The sequence below is a fragment of the Erinaceus europaeus genome, chromosome X, assembly GCF_950295315.1.
Source record: "Erinaceus europaeus chromosome X, mEriEur2.1, whole genome shotgun sequence".
Lineage (NCBI taxonomy): Eukaryota > Metazoa > Chordata > Mammalia > Eulipotyphla > Erinaceidae > Erinaceus > Erinaceus europaeus.
In genome coordinates, this window is record NC_080185.1 from 62,130,373 (window position 1) to 62,138,573 (window position 8,201).

An 8,201-nucleotide genomic window follows, 5' to 3' on the forward strand; every position below is an offset into this window, starting at 1 on the left:
TTTAATAATGATTGGCAAGACTGTGGAATAAGAGGGATACAGTTCCATATAATTCCTACCACCAAAGTTCTGTATCCCATTGCCTTCATTAGAAGGTTCCCTATTTTTATTCCTTTGGGAATATGGACCAAAGATATTTATGGGGTGCAGAAGGTGGAAGGCTTGGCTTCTGTAATTGTTTCTCCACTGGACATGGATGTTGACATGTCAATGCCTACCCCCAGCCTGTTTTATCTTTCCCTATTGGGGTAGGGCTCTGGGGAGGTGGGCTTCCAGGACACATTTGTGAGGTTGTCTGCCTAGGGCACTCAGGAGGGTGTCATGGTAGTATCTGCTGCCTGGTGGCTGTAATGTGTTAAGATATAAATCAGGACAAATTGTTTACTAATCAAGAACCTAAAGTTACGAGTAGAGAAGATGGAACTAAGGGTCTTCGTGTGGGAAGAAGCTAGGAAGTCTATTTTAGGTTTGTCTCAAGGGGCCCATGACTTTACTAATTTTTGCCTGATCCCCACAACCAACATGTAGGTGGGCTAAAAGTATTGTCTGGGTATTTATATAGTTTTCCCATATTTGGCAGCTACTCTTTTCCCTAATCTAACTTTCTTGTCCTATGTCCAATCCTGACAGCATCTCTCCAGATAATAACTTTGACCCACCTGCATTTTAGCATGTTGGTCAGGCAAAAATTAGTAAAGTTATAGGCCCCTTGGAATATACCTAAAGTAGAGCTACTAATTTTTTTCCAAAATGGAGACCCCAAATCTCATCTACTATATTCTTGCCTCTAGTTTCCAGATTATAAAAAAAAGTTCTTCTTTATATATTAATGCTTTTTCAGACACCAATTTTCAGATGCTACCATGATACCAACCTAACTTCCCAGATCAGATGACTTCACCAATGTACCCTGGAACCCCATCTGTCCAGAGCCCTGCCCCACTAAGGCAAGATAGAAACAGGCTGGGAGTATGGTAAGAGCTGCCACTGCCCATGTTCAATGAAGAAGCAATTAACAGAAGCCAGACCTTCCACCTTCTGCACCCCGTAATGATCCTGGGTCCATGTCCCTATAGAGATAAAGAATAGGAAAGCTTCCGGTGGAGGGGATGGGATACAGAACTCTGGTGATGGGAAATGTGTGGAATTTTACCCCTCTTGTCCTTTGGCTTTGTCAATATTTTCTATTTTTTATTTTATAAATTAAAAAAGAAAAACAAACAAAAAAGTATTGTCTGGGATGATGGTGTCAGCATTGACAATAGGATCAGAAAGTTGTATCAGGGCAGACAGTAGCTCCCAAATATGGGAAAAGTATATAAATACCATTAACTGTAAACCCCATCAGTCTGACCTAGGGCCCATGTCTATTCATATTTAGTATAGCAGCCTGTGTAACCTCTGCATTCCTGTCAATTTGAGCTTACATTCCATGGTTATAGGTAGGAAAATTCAAGACTGCACTTATTTCAGGACCAGCCTTCTTCAAGTGGCAGAGTATGTTGACCCAGCCTCCCTTCAGAGGGTGGGACAGTTTCTACCATTGTTGTTCTACATTGAGGGCAAGCTCCTGTAGAGGCCCACAGGAGAGTTTATGATGATGTTCCTGATGGAGATGACCAGTGATGGTGGAGAGAGGGATCTGTGAGATGTCTAGGCTCATCATATCTATATGAGAATCCCAGAATTCTTTGACTAGGGCCCTGGATGATGGGGTGGTCAGTCACTCTTCTAAGCTTTATACATATATAACTTCATTAATTCCTCCATAGTTTATTTCTAGTCTCTAAAAAATTTTCACTTTTTATTAGTGAGTTAATTATAGCTTATAAGACCATACGATTAGAGGGGTATAGTTCCACAGTACACCCACCGCCACAGTTCTGTGCTTTCCCCTCCTTCCATCCCAGTTCTTCCCCACCTTCCTCCCAGGTTAACTACCATAGGTTTCACAAAATCTTGGCAACAGTTTGACTACTATTTTTTTCTTTTAACAAGCTTATGTATTTCAGTTCTTATTGCACATCTGAGCAAAACCATCTGATACTTTCATAAATTACAGGTCATTTGATAGCAGGATGTCTATCAAACTCTAAGGTATTCCAGATGGCTTAGATACCTTCATTAGTGTCAGGCTGCCCTGCATGCAAGAATAGTAACTTTGATCTCACAGCACAGGAATCAGTCTGAGAAGAGATCTTGGATCTCTTCCCCTTCACCCTCTAGACTAGGGCTCTGCCTAATAGACATCAGGTGCCATAATACTGGGTCATTTCCTCAAAGCTCTTCCAGTCCCTCCACAACTTGCATACAAAGCAGAACCCAGCACCACCTGTGGGCAATAACAGAAACCAAAATGGATGCGTAAAACTAGGAAAATACTGGGTCAGCAAAATCAAGATAAGGCCAAATCCAGAAGAGCTTTCTGATAATGAGCTTAGGAAATACATTATCTGGAAATTTGAAGAAACAAAAAGTCTCAATTTAATATGGAGAAATTTATTTAAGAAATCCATGACTTCAAAGATCCATTTGAAAGAAAAATAGAAAATTTGAATGTAGTTAAGGGTATGAAGGATAGCAAGTCTGATGAAATTTATTTAATTATTTTTGTTGTAATAATTGTTTTCGGGGGTAGAGCCATCCCTGATGTCACAAGAGTAGAGTACAATATTAGTTCCCTGGTTCCTCTGAACAGTTTCCAAGGGTCTTGTGGCTTCTACAGCTCTAAAGGGCAGTCCCAAATTCCTTTAGGCAACTTGGTCCCTGAGTGGTGCTTGCTATACGAACCCTTTAAATCTGCCACATGGATTTGAAGCAATTACAAATAAAGGGGCCTGGTGGTGGTACACCTTGTTCACTGTATACATCACCATATGAGCGGACCTAGATTCAAGACCCTGATCCCCACCTGCAGGGGGATAGCCTCACAAGTGGTGAAGCAATGTGTCTCTTGCTTCATCTCTACCCCTCCATCACTCTCAATTTGTGTATCTATCAAAAATAAGTAAATAAATCTTAAAAACTGAAAATATGGTACACATCCTCAGTGCTGTTTCTACTTGGGTCCCTTCTCTCCCTTCCCTGCTGCTCTTGCTGTCTGCACCAACCTTCAGTTAGTGAGGTTCCATTCTTTACCAGAAATTCTGGATGTTCTCTGATTATTTTTTTTCAGTTCTTGTACAGTGTGACACAAGAATCTCTAGTTGTCTTAAGGATCCGGATTTGAGTCCCCAACTCCCCACCTGTAGGGGGTCGCTTTTCAAGTGGTGAAGCAGGTCTGCAGGTGTCTATCTTTCTCTCCTTTCTGTCTTCCCCTCCTCTCTCAATTTCTCTCTATCCTATCCAACAACAGCAGCTATGACAACAATAACAACTACAACAAGCACAACAACAGAACAAAATGGGAAAAATAGCCTCCAGAAGCAGTGGATTTGTAGTGTAGGCTCTGAGCCCCAGTAATAACCCTGGAGGCAAAAATAAAAAAGAATCTCTAGTTGGGAAAAACATTCTTTATTAGTCTTTGACTGAGTGGACTAAGGAAAATCTTTTTTTTTTTCTTTTACAAAGTTTTTCTCTTTGACCTCATTTATAGATAGTAACAGATATAATCCATAGCAACAAGAATTATTTTTTAGTTTATTTGGGGAATTAATGGTTTACATTTGACAGTAAAATACAATAGTCTGTATATACCTTACATTTCTCAATTTTCCACATAACAATTAACTACCCACTAGGTCCTCCTGTGGCATCATGTTCCAGGACCTGATCCCTCCATCCCTACCCACACCAGGGATGCACATGGGGCATTTGGGTAAAGATGGATGACCCCATGTGGAAGCTGATGCCCATTTTTATTTATTTCTATGGATCCACCTTCACTTTCTTTTTAAAATTATTATTATTATTATTATTTATTTATTTAAGAAAGGATAAATTAACAAAACCATAGGGTAGGAGGGGTACAACTCCACACAATTCCCACCACTCAATCTCCATATACCACCCCCTCCCCTGATAGCTTTCCCATTCTCTATCCCTCTGGGAGCATGGACCCAGGGTCATTGTGGGTTGCAGAAGGTAGAAGGTCTGGCTTCTGTAATTGCTTCCCCACTGAACATGGGCGTTGATTGGTCGGTCCATACTCCCAGTCTGCCTCTCTCTTTCCCTAGTAGGGTGGGTCTCTGGGGAAGGATTTTTCAAAGTTAACCCAATTACCAAATAATGTGATGATAACATTAACTATCGATTGTCTTTTTGAACCCTAAGACAGCAGGAACCTCACATCTCCACTATAGAACCTCTACTTCACTATCTTTCTAAGCCAAACCTACGTCTATTATAAATACCAAGAGTGTTTTCCTTTTCCTCTTCCCTCTCAGGCAAGGGAAACAGAACCTGACTTCCTAAGGTGTTGTCCAAATACTCTTGCCTCTCAGTGATGGTATTAAAAAAATCTTGGTTACAAAAATTACAGGTCTCAGTGGAACTGGAGTTTAGAGCCTCTGGTTATTTCCCCTAGCATTTCCCCCTCTGGGATTATGGATCAAAATTCTTTTGGGAGTTCAGAAGGAGTTCTGGCTTCTGTAGTTATTTCTCCAATGGACATGGATGTTGGCTGGTCAATCTACAGTCCTAGCCTGTTACTATCTTTCTCTAGTAGGGCAGGACTGTGGAGAGCTGATTTTGGCTCTGAGACAAGTTGGTGAGGTCATCTGCCTAGGGAGGTCAGGAGAGGATCATAGAATCATTTAAAACTTGGTGGTTGAAAAGCAGTAAAATATAAAGTAGGATAAAATGTTTAGTAAACAAGACCTAGAGTAGGAATAGAGCTAATGAGAATAGAGACCCTAGGATGAAAAAAACCTAGGATGTGTACTATAGGTATGGTCCTAGGAGACCCGGACTTTAGTAATCTTTGCTTGAGTTTGATAGATAACATGCAAGTTAGATTAATAGATTAGAACTATTATCTGGGAAGATGGTGTCAGAATGGAAAATGGAACTTGAGAACTGGGTTAGTGTAGAGAGGCTTCCAAATGTGAAAATATATATAAATACAATTAACTGTTTACCACATCAATCTGACCCAGATCCCATATATAGTAATATTTAGCACAGGAGCCTAAATAACCTCTGGTTCCAGTTAATCTGAACTCATGGTCTATGATCATATTAGAGACCATTATTCAGGTTACCACAGTCTGTTTTCTGATATCTAAAGATTCATATTCATTCTATATGTAAAGTTCATCTTGTCCAAATGTTCCTCAAGCTATCAACACATCACACATGAATTCAAGTATAAACTCTCATTTGCAAATCATTTGATGTGACAAACTCTGGATATAATCAATCCTTCCTGTGACTATTTTTTTCTATTTTTAGACTTGTAAACTAGAAGACAGTTACCTCTTCCTAAATTACTGTGATAGGATATCATAAAATAAAATAATAGTTATATAGTTATAAATAGGCATAAAGTGTTAGTTATAGACAGTATTTTTTTAAGTCAGAGAAGATAACAAAGTGTCATATGTATTATGAAATTTTTAATCCAGTTAGGCAAACTATTAGAATAATAAACTGTAGTTGGAGACTCTACCTTATGTTCCTGAAGCTCTACCCAGTGTGTTTTCCAATTTATCTTTTCTCATTTCATAAAGAATGGTAACAGTTTGCTGCTCATATTTATATCAACCAGTTCCTTTAAAAATTTTTATTATTGATGTAATACTGATTTACAGAATTACAGTCATTAGGGATATAACTCCACACCATTCCCACCAACAGAGTTCTGAATTTTCAGCCCTTGCACTGCAAGCCACCAACGTTCCCCTAAGGTTATAGACATGGGCCAATCATCATCTTTACAAATGTCTACATTTATGCATAAGTGCCCCCTTTTCTTCCAATTCCAATCCTCTCTTCCCCTCCAAGCCACTCCTAACACCATTACTACCTTGATATTTCTCTCTCCTTTATCTCCTCACTCTATTTATTAATTTATTGGATAAAGACAGAGAAAAAATGAGAGGAAAGGGATGGTAGGGAGAGAGAAAGAGAGACATATGCAACACCTGTGAAGGTTTCCTCCTGAAGGTGGGAACTAGGAGTTTAAACCTGGGTCCCTGAGCATGTTAACATGGACACTCTACCAGGTGTGCCACTTTTCATTTCTGAAAATAAGTTCATGCAGGGTATCTTATTAGGTTGTATATATTGAGTATTTATATTCTAAATGAAAGCATTTTGGCATTTATGTTTAATTAGATAGCATCACACAAGTCCTGGTGCTCTAATTTCCTATATCTCTATGTTAGATAAAGCCAGTGGCATTGACCTACTAATTACCCACCAAAAAGCAAAATGAAAATGAGATAAGAAAACTCCTATCTGTAGAATCACAAGATAAATGATATCTCACCTTGAAACAATTACATAAGCAGAGTGTCTGACCTAGTGTAATGTAGTACCTGAATACCTCCCAACCAATATGCAGCTCTTGAACTCTGTAGACAATGGATTCAAAAGAGTACCCAGAGTCACACTGACATAATTAGCTACTTTAATTTTATTCTTTAAACATGCATTTCTTTATGAGAAAGAGGGGAGAGAGCAAAAGTACCAGAGCATGGGTCTTCCATAGGAGAGGCCAGGATTCTAACTAGAAACCTTCTGTTTGACGGTCCAAGGATTGATGTTCTGTTCTACATCCTGGGCTCCAAATGAAATATTTCCTAAATATCTTAAGAAACTCTTGCCAATCATCATCAGACCCTCTTTGGGTTGCTGACCCATCCTAACCAAGTCACAGTCCGTTGTGGTCCTAAGTGACTTGGGTGCACCTAAAGACTGGACATTACAGATATGGGACAGGGCCAGGCTTACTAGTCAAGCCAGCAGCCTGGGCTCCTAAACCTTGAGGTCATTTGGTCAATTTGACCCATTTGACACTATTGTCACATAGGAGATGCTAAATTCTGCCTTTCTAATAGAAATGAATCTCCTTGGACCCTTAGGAGCAACCAGCCTGTGGAAGCCTCCATCCTGCATGTCACCAAAGTTTCACGGACACTATAGTCATGTGCCCTGTCCTCCCCCCTGAGGTGTGCCAAAGCTCTGCTGTCTCTGCCCATGGAGCTGCTGGACTTCTATTATATTTTCCACCAGGGTTACTGCTCGGGCTTGGTGACGGCACTACAAATCCACTGCTCCAAGAGGCCACTTTTTCTTTTCTTTTTTTTTCTTTTTTCTTTTTATTTACAAAAAGGAAACACTGACAAAACCATAGGATAAGAGTGGTACAACTTCACACAGTTCCCACCACGAGAACTCCATATCGCGTCCCCTTCCCTGATAGCTTTCCTATTCTTTAGCCCTCTGGGAGTATGGACCCAGGGTCATTATGGGGTGCAGAGGTGGACTGTCAGGCTTCTGTAATTGCTTCCCGGCTGAACATGGGCACTGACAGGTCAATCCATACTTCCAGCCTGTCTCTCTCTCTCCCCAATGGCGTGGTGCTCTAGGGAAGCGGGACTCCAGGACACATTGGAGAGGTCCTCTGCCCAGGGAAGTCCTGTGGGCATCATGGTAGCATCTGGAACCTGGTGGCCTCTCCTGAGAATCCAAGGTTGAAAGCTTCTTCCTTTCGGGGCTCACAATAGGTGTTGTCTCCAGGCTGCCATCTTCTCCTTTTTATTTTTTCTTTAAGTTCTATTTTCTCGTTGTTGTTCTTTAAAATTTTTATTAGTGATTTAATAATAACTAACAAGATTGTAGGGTAACAAAGGTACAGTTCAAACCAGCGTGTCCGATCAGCACCACTGGAAGTTTCCCTATTTTTTTTTTATTTGATAGGACAGAGAGAAATTGAGAGGGGAAGGAAGATAGAAAGGGGAGGGAGGGAGGGAGGGAGAGACAGAGAGAACACACCTGCAGACAAGCTTCACCACGCGTAAAGCAGCCCCCCCTGGAGGTGGAAAGCAGGGGCTCCGACCAGGATCCATGCACATGGTGATATGTGCACTTAAGCAGATTCACCGCTGGGGGGTGGGAGAGGTGAGGTGGGCAGAGCTTCTGGGCTCTTGAAGTCTGCAGATCCACGTATAGGCAAGAAGTGGGCCTTAGCACCCCACAACAGGCAAAGCCCTTGCAGTCAAATAAGCACAGCAATCACACCATCACTGCTGGTCACA